Source organism: Poecilia formosa, unplaced genomic scaffold, assembly GCF_000485575.1.
Source record: "Poecilia formosa unplaced genomic scaffold, Poecilia_formosa-5.1.2 Scaffold123, whole genome shotgun sequence".
Taxonomy (NCBI): domain Eukaryota; kingdom Metazoa; phylum Chordata; class Actinopteri; order Cyprinodontiformes; family Poeciliidae; genus Poecilia; species Poecilia formosa.
In genome coordinates, this window is record NW_006800062.1 from 868,258 (window position 1) to 886,232 (window position 17,975).

At 39.3% G+C, this 17,975-nt stretch overlaps 1 long non-coding RNA gene across 1 annotated transcript; it reads right to left on the reverse strand.

The window, feature by feature from the left end:
• Positions 1-4,375: 4,375 nt before the first annotated feature.
• Positions 4,376-17,734, reverse strand: LOC103144234 (uncharacterized). Its single transcript, XR_476898.2, has 4 exons — positions 17,563-17,734; positions 16,596-16,679; positions 14,080-14,186; positions 4,376-4,959 (listed from the first exon to the last, which is right to left on the reverse strand). It is a non-coding gene; the product is annotated as an uncharacterized LOC103144234 (long non-coding RNA).
• Between the last annotated feature and the right edge of the window lie 241 nt (positions 17,735-17,975).

A 17,975-nucleotide genomic window follows, 5' to 3' on the forward strand; every position in this document is an offset into this window, starting at 1 on the left:
CACACACACACACACACACACACACACACACACACACACACACACACACAACGAAGAATAAAAGAGAGCAATGAATCTACAGTCATGTTTTTGGGCTATGGGAGGAAGCCATAGCCTGTGTTTGGACATAAAAACCCCATGAAGAAAAATCCCAGGCCAGGTTTCAAACCCAGGACCTTCTTTCTGCAGCAGCACTCCTCTGAACATCTATGGATAAAAACAAGAAAAAAAATGCATTTCCTTAATTCGGAATTGCATCACGGATGACTGGATAACAAATGGTTTTTGGTGAATATGATTTATGCCATTGCCAAACAGGTATGTGCTGTGGACAGCACAATTTTTATTCAAACAGAACTTAAAGATGCAGTTCAATGCTGTCAGCAATCCTAGTCACTAAGACAGAACGTGTCATTTATAAATCTATTTATTACATCAGAGCTGCAAAAAGTCTTTCTTTGGACTCTTTCATCACCAGTCTTGTAGGTTCGAGGGTTAAAGATAAAGGCATGCATTCAAACAGGTTATTTGATAATTATATTATTATTAGAAGACAAAGCTGATGGATAAATATCATTATATGAGGTCTAACAAGAAAAATGCAGAATTATAGCAGGAGAAACCAAGATTTACTGGCAGATTATATAATCTATAACAAGACATTTCCCCCATGTTAGAAGTGAAATAATCTGCCAGTGGAAATATATTTTAGGCTTTTTGACTTTAAACAAGCCGTTATTCTCTTGCTGAAAAGTTACACTTAAGTTAGTTTTGAGTTATTTCAAATGTACAAAAATATTTTCACTAGAAACTAGACCAAAAATACGTGTTATTTTTGCAGTGCACAGCCTGTGGTGAGTTGTAAACACAAAGAAATCTCTTTCCTGCAGGTAAAAAACATTCTTTACATTTCAGTATATTTGTCTGATGTAAGAAACTACCCAGGGCCCAAATGTGTTGAACGAGGGATTACGATTGTTTCACTTTCCTTCCACTCCCTTCATCTATGCACACACACACACACACACACACCTACAAATGCATTTCTTGTTTGGCGTTGGAACAGAATGGAGAATGAGGGGAGCAGAAACAGAGCAGTGAAGCAGATGTAATTACAAAAGGCAATACAAGCTGTGTGTCCCCAAGTCTCTGACCCACATGGAGGAAGTAAGTCAGAGCTTATCAGGGTTCCACAGAATGAGGAAATATTCCAGCAGAGGTACCAAGTGCCCCCTGCCTTCCTCAGATGGGCCTCGTCTGGAAGATGATGGTGGTGTTGGAGAGGGTAGCAAATGAAGTAACACTGCCACTGTCACTTCTTACACGACGGGAAGATTGGACCTCTGTAGGGACTTAGGTTATGTAGTACTTTAAACGTAGTTCGTCCTGACTGTTAAATGTGCTGCTGAAACATGACAGAAATCGCTGTTCCATCCATTTATGTGATCCAAAAGAACAAGTGAAGCAGTAAAAGTCGTCACACGTTTGTTTGTCGTCTCTGCATTTGCTTTTCTGCTATGTTGCTCTTGTTGGCATGAATGATATGTGGAAATGTGGCAGTTTTTTATCTAAATGGAGAAACCGGAGGAGAAACTTGACAGATGTCATGTGAGGAAGTGAGCAGTTGGAAGATGAAGACGGGTTTGCTTCCGACAGGATGAACAAATGGTTGACGCTACCTGCCTGGACTGAGTGGCGCCTGCTGCTGCTTGAAGCATCCACACATAATCTGCACAGACATGCAGCCTTCTGAATACATATGCAGCACGGCAAAAAGGTTTTGGGACTGTATGAAAATTTCTGTGAACCACAAATTCTTTCAAATTATGTGTTAATTTAAATCCTTTAGCTAACAACATCCCTAGAATGAATAAACTCGATTTGTTTGTTCCAAACATCTTGGAGAATTAAACAGATCTCACTTTAGTTCCTTCTGTCTGTTCATGTAACGTCATTTAAACCTTCTCACACTGACAGATTTCGATCTTTAAAGGGAGACGCAGCTTTTCACAGCTGTGTAAAAAATCCATTGCAGATTTTTTTTTTTTATGTTATTTAACAAAGCAGAAAAATAATACATAGGACAAAGATCCTCGGTTATTGCCCCTCCTTGTCTATCCTTATATTTGGAACATTTGTTGTTAATTTTATACATTTTTTACCATAGATTTAGATTTATGAGTATTGCATGTTCTGCTTTAAGCAGCCAAGAAGAAAAGACAAAAAAACTGTTCTTATTTTCAAGCTTTGGTAAATTTACCTGTTTTACATTTTCTTTTCCAGTGACTGGATCTTTCAATATGAAATTGCTTGGCGACATTGCAACTTCAAAAAAATTCAACTTAATTTGTGCATTCATATTCAGAAAGATGGTTAAATTTTAAGTATCACTTCATATCAATTATCACAATGTATAAACACTACAAACATTTGATCTATTATTTATACCCGACATAAAACAATTAAAGGAAAAAAGAATCTAAACTACACTTTAATAAAGCAACAATGGGAAATACAACCACCCAGCGCATTTTACCTCCTGGATGCAGTTCACATTAACTTGGCTGATATGCTGGAGGTAATCACCTGTATGGCTCTGGAGAAATCATAAGAATAGGAAAGCAGGGGAAAGTCTGTTAAACAGAAAGAATGAGGGTACATGGAAAAGCCTTTGAATGAAATATGGCTCATATTATTTCTTTCTGCTTTCCAGACAGGGCCGTCTGTCACGGCCACGATGGGGCCAAAGAAAGTGGACTAAGTGGCCAGGCCATTTCTTGTGCCTTTCCAAGTGGCTGAATAGATATTAGGATTTTACAGGCTATTACACATGATAATTGCACAGCATATTGAATTTTAGGCAATTTTCTCACACCGTCGCCTTTTTTCTTGCTCTGCCTTTTCTATAAATAAACATTTTAAAGTATGCAAATTATCCCTCATGTGCATCACAATTTAAATGTTGTTCATAATACACAAACAGCATCTACAATGTCCTTTAAGATCCAATAACATGAGCCGGTTAATGGTGTGGCGCTGCACAGCTTTAATACTTCAGATATTCATCTAAGCCAATTAAATGAGAGGCAATTCTGGGATAACCCTTGTTAAAATGTCAGTGAACTTTGAGAGCAATATTAGGACCAGTATTGTACACAAAGACCAAATATAATTTTGTTTTAGAGCCAGAAAACTTAAAAACATTTAAAGTATGATACATAAATAAATAATGTTTCAATTGTTTGCAGAAAAGTTATTTTAAAACACATTTTTCTGACACAAAAAGAGTCTTTGGTGTTACTCATTTGGAAGGTTGTTTAGTAACAACACAGCAAAAGAACATTATGAATGTTCTTACTATCCTTGAACATTTGCTAAATAGAAATGTTGATTGGTTCATGAAAATAAATAGTTGAAAAGGACAGATTTCCTGTTGATGTTAAAAACTCTTTATATTCCAGGATTATGACAGTTTGAAACTTGGCCCACGTTCTTTAGAGTAATAACACTGGTCAGAACTGGAGCAGAAAGTACAACATTTACCTGAAAACTGCCTGAAGTGTCATGACTGAGGGTTTGGTGAGGTGAGGGAAGACGCAGGCAGACCAAGATAAAGTGAAGAAGATGATTTAATGACAAGAATCCACAGGACAGACCAACGGGGAGCACAACGAACACGCGACGGCACAGGGAGACAGGCTACACACGACAAGGATTCGACAAGAGACAAAGACAACAGGTAGGACTAAATACACTGGGAGAGTAATCAAAGAAACGAGACACAGCTGGGAACAATCAACAGGGTAGACAGAGACTCACAGGGGAACAGGCACAGAAAAACCTCAAAATAAATACACAGAAAACACAGATCACAACATGAAGTTTTGTTCTTTGAATTTCAACAACATGTAATGCTTTTAAATGTTTGGGCAGGCTTCCTGTTTGTTGGGTCTCCAATCTGTTGTGCTTAAACGTTTCTCCACACCTCCTACCATTTAATGGAAAAAGCAACATATACTTCATGAGTTGATGCTGTGAACTCAAAAATGAAGGTGCAGACTTCCTAAATGCCCTGACGCCCGGCTTCGGTCTTCCATACACGGGTTGACTCTTCTGCAGCTTTGTGCTGCATCCAGCTGGACTCTTTTTTCATATTTTAGCATATTTCTCAATTGTTGACAAGCAAATTTACATTTAGAGTAAGTACTTACAACTAAAATCAATTCCTGGTGGCTTAAAGCGTATGACTAAGGGGAATTATTACACATAGATGTGATAAAGTGACAAAGGTAATCTGTGAGGAAAAAGAAACTGCAGAGAATATTTTCTAGAAGTGGAAAAAGTTCATATTTTTAGTTACTGCAAAAACCTCCAACCTTTTCCACAAAGTAAACGTAACACCCTTTTATGAGAAGGAAATGAATTTTTATTAACATAAATTTATATTTTTTCATCAGCATTTTACTCAAAATGTGCTCCATTAATATTGCCTGAAACCCCCCAGCTGCTACATTAGTGGTGAAATAGCCTTTTTACATTTTATGCAGCATAAAAAATGCATACAAATGCAAGTTACAGTTATTGCACACAATTGCAAGCTGGTATTTTGACTAAACCAGGCAACCTTTCTAGCAATTCATTTTATTCATTTTAAGCACGTTAAAAGAACCTTCTAATTTGAGATTTTGCCTAAAAACCTATTTATTCTCAAACTTGTTCATTGACTAATTTAAGGACAGCAGACATACTTCTGGGATATGGTGCAGAAAATCCCCTCCTCCATTTTCCCACAACACTGAAAACAACACTGACAAAACCAGCAGGAAACGTCTGACTCTGGTTTCATGCTTTCTTTCTCAAACGTTGATACTTCTGCTAAACTCTGTTTGATGAAAAATTACTCTGCAGGAGCGCACAGGCCTGCATGCTGAAATGAAATCTGTGATGAAGCATCGCTACCTGTTGAGTTGAAAGTGACAAGAAAAAAGGAGATGTGAGCAAAGACAAATTACACAACGCTGATGGAGCAGCCCAAGCTCCACCATTTATCAAAATAATTAACTATAATCTGCGCTTTCCGCAGAGAAAGGTGGATGATGAAGGGAAAGCGGGACTATCTAAAAAATACCTTTAATTTGAAGTAAAATACTTCAGTTTATGTGTCTCTTACTTGCAATCAAATATCGTTGTGGAGGAATATGCTTTCATACTTTTCACACTGGCTTTAATGTAATTGAAGCTTAACTACACAGTGGACTCCTGCCGATTCAAGGTTCAGTATTCACAGATTTTCAGTAGAGCACGACTCCAAGTTATTCACAAAAGAAAAAAATGCCACTTTATGAATTTTTTTGTAGAGCACAGTGCTCCAAAAAATGAAGCTTGGTAAACTAAAACACCTACAGGCACAGTGATACCTGACACACTGTGGTTTGACTGAAAGGAAGACTTTATGTGGCAAAGATCTGAAGTTTGACTGAGGAAGTGGGAGAAATTGCTGAAAGAACAGAGAATGTGGAAACAATAGAAATGTAACAATCCAACAGGAGAAAACCAACAGAAAACAAGGCAACTATTACTGCCAATGAGGGATAAACAGAAATAACATGAGCAGCTAAAAACAAAACCAAATCCCTAAGTTTATATTTCTCATGAAATTGATGCACCGTCTTTTGTAGAATTAGTAAATTATTGAGCTGATAATTAATTTCCAATATATTAATCATTTTTGAATTACACAAATCTCTTATGTTCAAGACCTAAAACAATAAGATGATCAAATTATTCTTTTTGCCTGAATGCTGCAGTCTTCCTGTTCTGTGTGTAACTTTAGGTGACGGATATCGTCTTTGCTCTGTTTTTTGGTTCTCTTGATACTTTTTCTTTCCTAAAGTTCTATAAGGAACATCTGAGGCCTTCAAGCACAGACTGAGCATAATTATATTTCTTCTGTTTCACAATCATGGTTTATCACATAAAACCCCAAATAAAATACATTTAGGTTTATGATTTTATCATCATAAAATGTGAGAATGTTTATGAGTCCTTTTGCACGGCGCTGTGCACAAAACACTTATTATTTCTTTTCTCCATCAAGGCCCTCCTCTTGGAAAATTTAAATTACAAGGGTCATCTGACACGTTGACAAAAATACCAAGTCAGCTCACGCCACGTCTCCAGCCAAGTTCCCATTACACATGCTGATCTGCTCGTCTTCATCTATTATTTACAGCCACACGCAGCCAGGGCCATGTAGGCCATTTTATGGGAGTTTAAAATTTTAATACTTCAAAATTCTTGGGTAATTTGGACAGTGACCTGACAGCAGAGAGGTGCTTCACTGCATACGGTTTCAAAGAGATTTACAACCAGCACAGAGGAGTAGCCGGCAGCAACCTGCTTCTCAGTGGTCCGGCTGGATGTAACACTCCAACAATTCAAATTAAAGCTGTTTCAGCACAAGTATTATAAAATAAAAAATGAAAAAACAGAGTCGCCTTGCAAATTTATTCTGTTTTTGCTTTTCTTTTTCAGATAATTACACATATTATAATAACTGTCAAGAATAAGCTGAGTAAAAATGAAATATAGTTTTAAAATTAGGATTTCACAAATGCTTCTCTGTTTGCAAAGGGTCACAAATCCATTTCTGAGGTGCTATGAGCACAGCGAGCCACAGAGAGAACCACTCTCCCCAAATGGAAAACATCTAACGGTGGTCAACCTTCACAGCAGCAGCCAACCTACCAAATTTACTCCAAGAGGAGAGGTCACAAAAGAACCCAGAAGAACATCTAAAGCACTGCAGACCTCACTTCCCTCAGTTTAGGTCATTGCTCATGATTTAATGGGCAAAACTGGCCTCCATGAGAAAGTTCAGAGGTGAAAACCACTGCTAAAAATAAAAAAAATAGAAAGACTCATGTCACATTTGTCACAGAAAAACAACTTAACATCCTTAGAGGTGACTTACTGTAGGTTAAAACAGCACTATGATCTATATAAAACATTTTCATTGCATCTTTTTGCTCAAAATCATTCTCAGATAATGAGACTTTATTCTGGCCAGTTCTGTCTATTTTGAGCTTCTTTCAGAATGAGCAGTTTTAGAGTCTTTCGTCACTTTAAATCTAAATAAGCTGCTGCTGGCGATGCCAACCCAACTCAATGCTTACTGTCGCACCTGAAAATGGCTGCAAACACATGTGCAACTTTACAGCCTTACATCTTTCTGCAGAGAAGCAGCGAAGTCAGAAGGACTGTCGTTTTTAAAGAGCCGAAAAGGTAGCGAAATACATAACATCGATAAATATCAATTATCGGCTGTAACACCAATATTAATATTGGATATCTGCACACATTTTCCAATCAGTGCATCTCTAGTTGCTCTTCTTTGCCATTTTTGAAGTATAAACTTCATATATCTTTCAATGTTATCACAGTTTAGATCTCATTTTGGTACTGCTTAATTTTCCCCTCTTAATTGTTTCCCGAAAAGGTCATGAAGTACTCCTACCTGGAGATTTTTAATTAATGTGTGCATGTATGGAGCAGTTCTGGTTTCACAGTTTTCGAGCACCTCTGCCTGAAACCATTCCCATATGACCCTGACCTTTCCAGAACCTACTGGAATCGCGGCGTGCTGACTGCCAATTAAAAAAGAAACAAAGCAGGCAAAGGGAGCACATGGGTGTAATTGCCATAAAAACCCTTAAGGTAAACACATGTTCCCACTGCAGGCAGACTAAGTGAGATACAGAGTGATAAGGAAGAGGAGGAGGAGTGAGACTGTTTTTGTACGTAAATAAAGAAATAAAAGCAGAGGAGAAGGGAGTCAAACTGCAGAGGCAGGCTTGCATGTGAATGTGTTGTTAATTTGGGCTCTTTTTAATTAGCTCTTGTGTCACAGAGTGGGCTAATGGGGAGCCCTGAAGATCTGGGCAGACTGGCAGCCTGAAAGAGGCCACCAGATTGGCGCGCCTAACCACTGCCTGTCTCAGACATGCAGCTGGGCACTCACATTCCCCCACAGCTGCTGCAGGGGCCCAGAGGTGCTGTTTAAAAAAGATAAAGGCCTGACTGTGGAACACACTTGCTTACTTGTGCTGCTTCATTACTTTTTATTGTCTTTCATTTCAGATTTTTTGTCTCCTGTGCTCAGTCTAATTAAATCATAATCATCTCCTTCTTCTCTCTAAAAGACAGAATCTGACAGTTATTTAAGAAAATGTTGCTCGCTCTCATTCTCTAAGGTAAGATCTCTGTTTACAGAGTTCACACCCGAGCAAGGTTTAAATGTGGTTCTTTGTCTGCCTTGTGTGAGAAACCAGCTGATGTTTAAAGACTTTGACTATTTTATGAGTTTCAGTCTTATAAAAAAAAGAGAAGCTGCGAGCAGAGACAACTCTGTGCGAACGCAAACAGCGCATGCCCTGATGGAAAGTGCAAATAAGAGCCTAACTGCTTCAGTTTTCAGAGGGGATTTATGACATGCCGTCTTATTATCTGGCGGTGGGATTACTGCCATACGCTCCACTCCACAATAAAGAGGTGCCATGCCACATAAAGCCCAAAGTGTTTCCTGACACAGTCCTCTGCACTTTCAACACAGATTTAAAGGATGACTACACTGTTCCACTATTTTGAGGGGTTGACAATGAGTTAGTCGCCCTAAGCCTAATAGACCCGCTCAACGCTTCTGTTGGTTCGCGTCACACTTGGAGGATCAGGACAATCAGAAGGTCGGGAGAACGTGCCAATTTCCCCTTGGCTACATTGAATATGGTGAGTCTTCTGTCTGAAATGGGTAAAAACTGGTTTGCTGGTAACGTAGCAAAGTGCCTCATCGGGGAACTTTCTGTTCTGGTCTCAACAACCATTGGTCCAGTCAAAGTATATTCTTACCAAGCTCTACCTGGGATTTCTACTCTACCCCATTCTGTTGTTGGTCTAAATTATTCATTTTCTTTGTTCAATGTTTGCTTTTATTTTAAGCAAAATGTGAAGTCAGAGAAAAACACAGACATCAACTCATCTTTCTGTTAAATTCAAATTAAGATAACTCCTTAGAAAATAAAGATTATCTCTCTTTCAGATTGATTTTGATGCTTATTTTTTATGAAGCTATAAATACATCTGTACTTCAACTACAGATACCAAGGAAATTGGTCTGGGCCAGGAGAATAAGGGTCTCCTACTGGCTGACTGACAGCAGGACATAAAGAAGATATGTTTGAGTTGAAGAGCGCTGATTAAAATACTGTGCAGCAGGAAACACTATCTAGCAGTCTGATAGAGTCTGGGGAAATATAAAGCAGTCACCAAAGCTAACAGGAGCCAGTATGTGTTTTGTTTTTTTTTACCCCGTTAATTAACGAGGACGTGTTTAGGGCTGTGAAGATGTAGGCTATGAATTCAGGAAGGATCCAGAAACATGTCAAAGAGGTGTCAAAACTGTGTTTCTCCAACTGGGAGGACGACTCTCCAGTGAAGAAATTTTCTCTGCATTGCGGAGAAGTAATTGCAAGGTGTGAGCCATATTTCCTGAGGCTGTAGGACAGGTAACTCGCTCGTCTGCCAGTAGAGCTGTTTGATCTACTAACTTTGATCACACAGAATGCAGAGTTGGCCAGTCTTATATGAGTGCATAACAGAGTATGAGTATGCACATAGTTTCCTCTTCTACATTTATTTATTTTAAATTCTAGATAAAGCACCTCTTTGATTGCATCTTGTGGTTGTGTTTGTGTCTTCAAGCCATGACCTTCAGACTGCACTGGAGTGGTTTTCAACTTACGGTGAAGCTCCTCTAAATCTAAGGGCAGAGCCGTTGGTTTGGCTTATGGACGGACGGACGGACGGAGGGACGGACGGACGGAGGGAGACGGACGGACGGATGGAGGGACGGACGGACAGACGGACGGACGGACGGACGGACGGATGGCCTAAAACCCCAGTAGTCATTTCTATCATTCATATTTCAACCAGTCTTCCTTAATGCTGCACACTAAAATAGAAATAATGGATTTCCTGCTCCTTTTTCCTCATCGCCACCTCTACCTGCAAACAGCCCACCCACACACAGAAGTTCACACAGACACAAACTGTTCTGGGCCAGACCAGCTGCATCAGTGGACTGTGCAAGCTCCAGGCTTCTAATTGGCCCCATTTCTCCTCCTCTCATCTCGCTCTTTGTGCTCATGAACGCACCAGCTATTCTGTCTAATGCATAATTCTTAAAAGGGCAGATACACTTTCCTCATCCTCACACGGTAAAACTGCCTAAATGAAAACAAAACCAAAAAAAAAAACCCAAAAAAAGGAGCTATAAGGGCAGTGTCTTGAAAAATGTGTGTGAGAAAGACTGACAGAATGAGGATGAGATGGAGAGCGGAGACAGACAGAGAGTATGCGCTGGCTGGCAGCAAACTGTGAAGCATGAAGGGCGCCCATTGAAAGAGCCGTTTCAGGCGTCTCATGGAAACAGTGTTGTGTGAGAAAAGGGGCCACATAGAAAACAGAGACTCTTCAAACCTGATTGTGGCACGCACTGCTTGGAGCTATAACACTTATGCCCCGCCCCCTGTCCCGGCTGGCCAATCAATGAGCCTATTACTGTGATGTATATTACTAGAAGTTTATGCTGCAGAGTCTGGCTGCTGTAGCTCTGAGATGGTTACTGTTGATTTTAAAAGACCGTTGGCACACTCTCATGTCTGCCCACCCTCCCTTATACCATCTACTGCAGAGCCAATTTGCTAATGGATGCAGCAACCTTGTGATTTACTGTTGTCAAAGATGCGCTCCAAGTAAAATGCTCTAAATGATTTAAGTTTGCGGGCGAAATTTACATTTGAAAGCCAGCCCACTCTGAAGAGTGCCTCACATCAAATATGCAAAGTTGATTATCTGCAGCTTCCATTTAGTGCTTCTAAATTACTGTTCTAGCCCTTTCAGTGATATTAAACTCTGCATGGATTGCCTGTAGTTTAGTCTGTGATTCGGCTGCTGATGGAAATTAAAACAGTGAGCAGCGGTGCAGCAAAAAGCAGAAGTCCTCCAAGACAGACAACTTTTCAATATTCCCTAAAAGTAAAGTTAATGTCTAGTAAATTGGGATGTTATGTGACAGAGCAACACCATGTGGCACATTTTAAAGAAGTAAAGGAAAAATGATTCATTGTTTTCTTTCTTTTCCAGGGATGAGTCTTACATTTGTGGTGTTCAATTGTTTTCTGCAAACCTTTTTACTCAGAGATGTGTAACTATGACGCAGTGCAATGCAGTGATGTAATTTGGAGTGGCATGTTTCAGGTGGATTTATTGAGATTTAGGCTTCAGCACAAGGGTATTGTTACGTCTTTCCTGCTGCACAGTATTTTAATCAGCGCTCTTCAACTCAAACATATCTTCTTTATGTCCTGCTGTCAGTCAGCCAGTAGGAGACCCTTATTCTCCTGGCCCAAACCAATTTGCTTGGAATCTGTAGTTGAAGTAAAGATGTATTTATAGCTTCATAAAAAATAAGCATCAAAATCAATCTGAAAGAAAAATAATATTTATTTTCTAAGGAGTTATCTTAATTTGAATTTAACAGAAAGATGAGTTGATGTCTGTGCTTTCCTCTGACTTCAGATTTTGCCTAAAGTCATTTTCACCATTTAATAAAAAGGTACTTACTAAAGAAAGCTTGGCGCTACCGTACCGTTTACAAGCAGATGTCAATTAACCATCAGGCTGGCCAAAAACGGCAGGCTGATGAGTCCAATGGGCCACATGCAGCCTTGTCTGCCCAACTCTCACTCACAGAAGAACCAAACAAACAAAAAGTAAAACAGACTGAAATCTGTGTTTTTGTTTGAGGAGCATCATATTGCACATTTTTTATTCATTTACTATTATTTGCTTTTGTCATTTTCTCTCAATGCTCAGGATATACAGCAGCACACGGCCTTCTCACTTGTGTGGGCTTGTCAGATCTATATCCTGCTATCTATCTGACCCTCTTTAACCAATGTCAATGGGGAGTTACTGCAGACAGAAATGTGCAGGAATATCTGTGTAAACTCCCCATGGTGTCTGCTGATAAAACCGGCTCTGACTCCATCATTTAAGTGATCCAGATTGTGTGTGGCTGCAAAAACGAATAAATAACACTCTCATTGGAAAGTTTCTAACACTTTGTGCATTATCCCACTTTGCAATTTTTGTATTTTTGGATCTTCCAAACGCTTTGGCACAAAGTGTGCATTCACACCAGCCATGTTTAGTCCACTTTAATCAAACTCCAGTCCATTTGTCTAAAAAGCCTGGTTCGTTTGGGGAGGTTTGAAAGCGTAATTGAACAAAAAAGAAAACACTGGTCTGCCTAAAAGCCCAAGTCTTGATTGGGTTGAAGTGAACTCTGGCACGGTCCGACTGCATATGTGGATGCCAGTGGACCAGAGACCACCGCTTCTAAAAGCAGGAAGCAAAGTGCAAAGCATTCTGGGTAAATACAGCCAAAACAAATGTGAGAGTCTAGCGCTACTGGGAGAAATGGCTTACAGTCTTTTACCAACACCAAAATAGAACTTCTGCAACCGCTAAAATCTGACGCTACTCCATTTTTGTATAGATTTTGCAAAGAAGGAAGTTGCACTTGTGTCTTCCTGTCATTTAATTCTGTGGTTCTTGGTGCAGCACCACCACAGGTGAGGAGGGGAACAGGTTTTTCAAAGGGTTTGGTTTGTTTGACACAGTGCAGTGTCTGAAAATGTAACAAACGTTGAAAGTTTGGGGCTAGTTGAACCGAGTCTACCAGATTATCAGGTGTGATTACACTCTAAAATGCTTTTGAAACAATTCAGAGAAATATAAATGTGGAAATTTTAATATCTGATTCCCTTTCTCAAAACCCAAGTTTTGCATTTTACCAGAACTTCATAGTAGAATAACATTAAACAGAAAGCATTCCAGATGTTATACGTTTGACTGACAGGTGAACCTGTTCAATTCAGGCTGAATGTATGAGTCTCATACTGTGTAGGCCCAACCTGTGGCTGTGGACTGAGAGACATTTGGAAACTGTCAAGGGCCCGTTAGAACCCACTGAGTGGCCCTCAGGCAGCGCCTCAGGGTCTCCCTACCAGCCTGCGCAGCAACACAAATGGACACACATTGACTCAACATGGTTCAGTTCAGACTAAAATCCACTGATTCCACCACAGAAAGGCTGTGTTGTTCAGGAGTGACGTCATTTTCCATTTTATGGCTCAGCACCGACTGGAGCACTTTTTAAATGTCATTAGTCAGAAAAAAAAATAACCAACACTGATCAAATCAGCAATTATTGGCTGCATGAAACTGGCCAATTTCCATTCTGTGCTGGTGGATGTGAAGGATATATATCATGTTCTCGGCCTCAGGTTGAACATTATATGAACAAATATTATATGCAGATAGAAAGGCAGAAGAAATTAGATTCACTCAAATCAAAGGGATTAAGCTGGCTTCAGTTCAGAAAACGTTTCCCATGAAACTCTGACTTCCTGATGAGAGTTTGGTAGTTTCTAACATTTACATGAGTAACTTTTTTGAAAAAAATACTTTTAGAAGTATTTTTACTACACTGTACGTTTTACTTTTACTTCAGTAATTTTAGTACGTAGAATTGCAAAAACTTACTTGAGTAAAATTTATGGATTGTCTACCAACTGTGAGTAACTTCACTGAATGGAAAGCAAACTTGTTTTAAATAAAAATTCACCAAAAGCTTCTTAAGTTTTATGTTGAAATAAATTGGTTTAGAGATTTTTTTTCCTTATTTTGTTGTTTTGTAATTATATTTACATTAATTATTTTCATGTTGGTCTTTAAAATATAAAAATTTACATGTAACTGTATTTTGGTCGGTCTGATTATGTAATTTTTAACTATCAAATTATTGATGTGTTGATCAGTCACTCTGCACTAGAGGAGCCTTTTTACCAATTTCTTTTTTACTCTTACTTCTTAAATGGCTACTTTTTACTTTTGCTAGAGTAAATATATGTTGAAGTAGTGCTACTCTTTCTTAAGTACAAATTTTGGACACTCTACCTGCCTCTGGTCCTGATGATGTCAGTTCTTCCTTTAGTCCAGTTCATTGTTGGAGCCAAAGCATCAGCTTCTCAGACCAATCAGCAGGCCCAACCATCAGTTTAGCTCTGGAACAAAAACACAACAAATAAAGCAAAACTTTGGTGGAAAAGCTGCAAACAAGTTCAACTTCATACTCAACCATTAGGTCTTTTCTTCCTCTGCTTTGCTTGGACAAGGCAGACATTTACGATCAAATGTAGAAATTTGATATCTGACTGCCTGCCTTTCTTTTCACACTTTCACTCCATGTTAAAATGCCTCATTAAACTGCAGGGATGAAGATACAGTATCAGAAGCTATTTGCCACGGCTTTCCCCGGGAAAAGGGATCCTATTGTTAGAAACAGAGAGAAAAGTCTGTCAGGGCCTTCAGACAAGATATAATACAGAGCTCTGCCACCGCCGTGCTGTAATCTACAGTGATGTAGTTGGGCTAATGGATGTCTGACCTGCAACAGAGCTCACTGGGAGCCATGCAAAAAGGCACAGCAGTGGAAGCGAGGGAGAGAAAGAAAGGGATGGCAGGAAAGAAGGAAAGAGGAAGCAAGCAGGAGCAAGATAAAGAGGGAGAGATGAAGGAGAGAATGGCTTGAAATTTTCTGACAATGAAATGTCTCCAGTAATTGTTCCTGCAGTGATAAATGGTGTCCCATTGTATGGAGGGTCTTCTTGTCCTTGGGAGTCAAAGAGATGACAAGAGGGGAGGGGAGGAGAGGAAAAGATGGACTGGCAAAGCAGCAGAGAACTTGGCTCACCTGCAAGTAGGCAACTTTCTGAAGGTGATGGTGCGTGGTGTGTGTGTGTGTATAAGCGTGTGCCTGTATATGTATGTTTCTTTATTTCTGCCGTCTCTGTGTCGTCATGCCTATTGGCTGAATGTGTCAAACCATTTCTAGTAAAGGGAACCAGCAGGCAGCGCAGTTGCAAGCAGGGTTCGTGCCCTTGGGGATGAGACTGACAGAATAAAAACACATCATAACACTGCAGTAATATTCCCTTGACAAGACGCTGAGAGCACTTTATGCCCCAGAGAGTTTTTTTTTTTCTTTTCGCTACCATGGATTGGGAAAAACATCATTTACCATGCTGTGACATTTCTAAGAGGCATAATCACTTCAAAGACAATTGTCATTCTGTGTTTTGCTCATTTGATTATAATTAACTTGCATTTTTAATAGATCTGTTTAAATGCCTAACTTACATGAAGTGCTTGTAATTAGTTACATAAAACTGAATTATGAAGTTATTCTTCTACTGTACAAGCAATAAAATATAGATAATTGAGTTTTTGATTACAAAAAATGTCCTAAAGATGGTTTTATCACAGTATTTATTGTTTAATATCGGAAATTATATCTAAGCTTTAACCAACTGCCATTGTTAAAGAGATGTGACCACAGCAAAATAGATGGCATTCACAAAATATTAAAGAGCAGAAACTCTTACCTCTCTGAAGTTCAGTATTTCTGAGTGGACCTATTTGTAGATTATTCTGTGGAACATTACACAGAAAATTTGCCTATTCATGGATGTTTGTTGCACATATCTTGAATATTTGAAAGACAACGGAGCTGAGGAAACTGAGCCGCAATGTTAACCGGCGCTATTAGCTGGCATTTGCAAAGCAGCTAATCCAGGATTGCCAAACCGAATGTAAGGATGTAAGCTTTTACAGTTGTGCTACGACGGTTTCCAATGTGCGATTTAATGCATGCTAATGTATATTTGGTGTTTGAAGTACTAAAATAACAGGCTACCAGCGTTTTTTAAAGGGCTCCTCAAGTTTTAGCTGAGTTTTGCTATAATCAGGTCCTTAAAGAGGTCAGCTCACTTCATTTTTAGTTAAGGAAGAAATAAATAATTTTTGACATTTACCATAATTATTTTCTAAAGGCAATCACAACAGCACCAAGGAAAACAGCGCTACAATGCTTCCAGCATTTACCTACAGCTCGCCTGCTGCACTAGCTGTGTAGTTTGCTGTGCAGCAATGGCCTAAATAACCTTTCTTTCATTAAAACCACAGTCAGCCTTACTTTGTTCCATGTATTGCTAACCTGCATTTTCAAACAGGTGCATAAAACATAACAGAGTGGTCTAAAAAGCTGAACAGGAGTAGCAGCCATTTGTGCACCAACAGGACAAAAAGAAAATCGGAGTAAGCCTTTCAGCCAAGGGAAAGATTTCGAAGCCAAGAGGAGGAAGACACACTGTAAATGCTACAGAGACTGCAGAGCCTGGAGTTAACCATGACTCACATTAATCACCAGCGGGCCTTGTACACTGCATACGAATGTGTGTTAATGACGATCCTCCCCCTTGCACCATAGTCTTACCTTCAGCTGAAAAGGAAACACAGAGCCAGATGTCACATAAACCACTCTTCTTTTCCACAACAGTGTGTTTTGTGCAGCGCTTTTGCGGTTCTTACTCTACTTTTCCACAGGAATCTTGCGTTCTCTTCGTCTCACTTACTTCTACTATGGCAGTGAAAATGCAGCCCACAAAACGACATGTGCGCCGCAGCGCTCATCTGAGTGTGCTTGCATCCACTCTGAGCTAGGACAGGTCCATGCCACCCAGAAAGAAAAAGGTTAGACTCATTATACAGATTAAACCTGTAAATGCAGTGTCATTGGTGTAATCGATGTGCCACTTCATTGCAGTGACTTATTGATCAGTCCTGTCTGGGGGTCGTACACAGTGCATTGGTTTAGCTTTGGTAGGAGAATGGAGTGCATATCTAGAGCACCTGGACTCTTCGTAAAACAAAAACAATGACGAACATCACTTAGAAGTTCACCACTGTGATAGTTTCTTCAGGTCTTTCACTACATGCTCCTGCTTTTTAATTCAGCCAGCGAATCGATGTTAGAATGAATTATTAAAACATTAGCATGTTGGGTAACAAGGTGTTTAAAACATCTCTCAACTATCTGTCAACAGTTTTTCCATGCAGCTCTCTGCAAAATCCATGTACTTTTATTTCTTGAAGATATACAAGTGAAAAAAAAAAGAGGGAACAGCCAAATTTTACATTCTCTTCATCACATTAATTGCAACTGATAAAGAGCTGGCAACGTTTAGCGGTAAGCCTGGTAAAAGCTTTGAAAAGCCTTAAAACAGATGAATCTGTTATTGCAGCAGCATAAGCTCACACATTAGTGAAAATGTTAGAGAAATCCAGCCAGTTTGAGCAATTTCATTCAGCAGAAAAACAAAATCTTTGGTGTCTTTGGTTGGCACCCCATATTTTGTACTATAAACTTTTTCCATTTTGCTTATGTTCTCCTGTAACAACCTTCTCAAGGCTGGTGCATATGGCATTAAGAGATATATACCTAAGTCATCCAGAATCCTGAAGCCTCTCGTGGTGTTTCTTCTCTGCAGGTAACCGGAAAAGTTCCCCACATGATTTAGGTGTAGAGATGGAAATGTTTACCTGAAGTTGATTCTGGTTGCTTTAACAGACATGATCGCCAAAGAGGAGAATTTTCCTACAATGGTTCTATTGTGACTGTATTTTCATGTATTTTCCTGATTATTTTAGTCTTTTTAATGTGCATAAGGAGATCGTCTGTTGCTCTTCTTCTACGCAATTTGCTAAGGAGTTCAGCACTGCCCCCTGTCAGTGTGAAGCAGTATTTTCTTCATCATGCACATTTATCAGAAAGACTAAATACGTCTTTCTGTTGTTTTATTCTTTTAAAACATTAGACAGATTGTGGAACATCAGCATATGTAGCAGTATAATCATATATGCATCAGACATTTCCAGCTACCTTCATCATTCATTGTGTGAGACACAGAATCACCAGAGGTGAAGCACAGCTCATCCCTTTTTTTGAACAATAA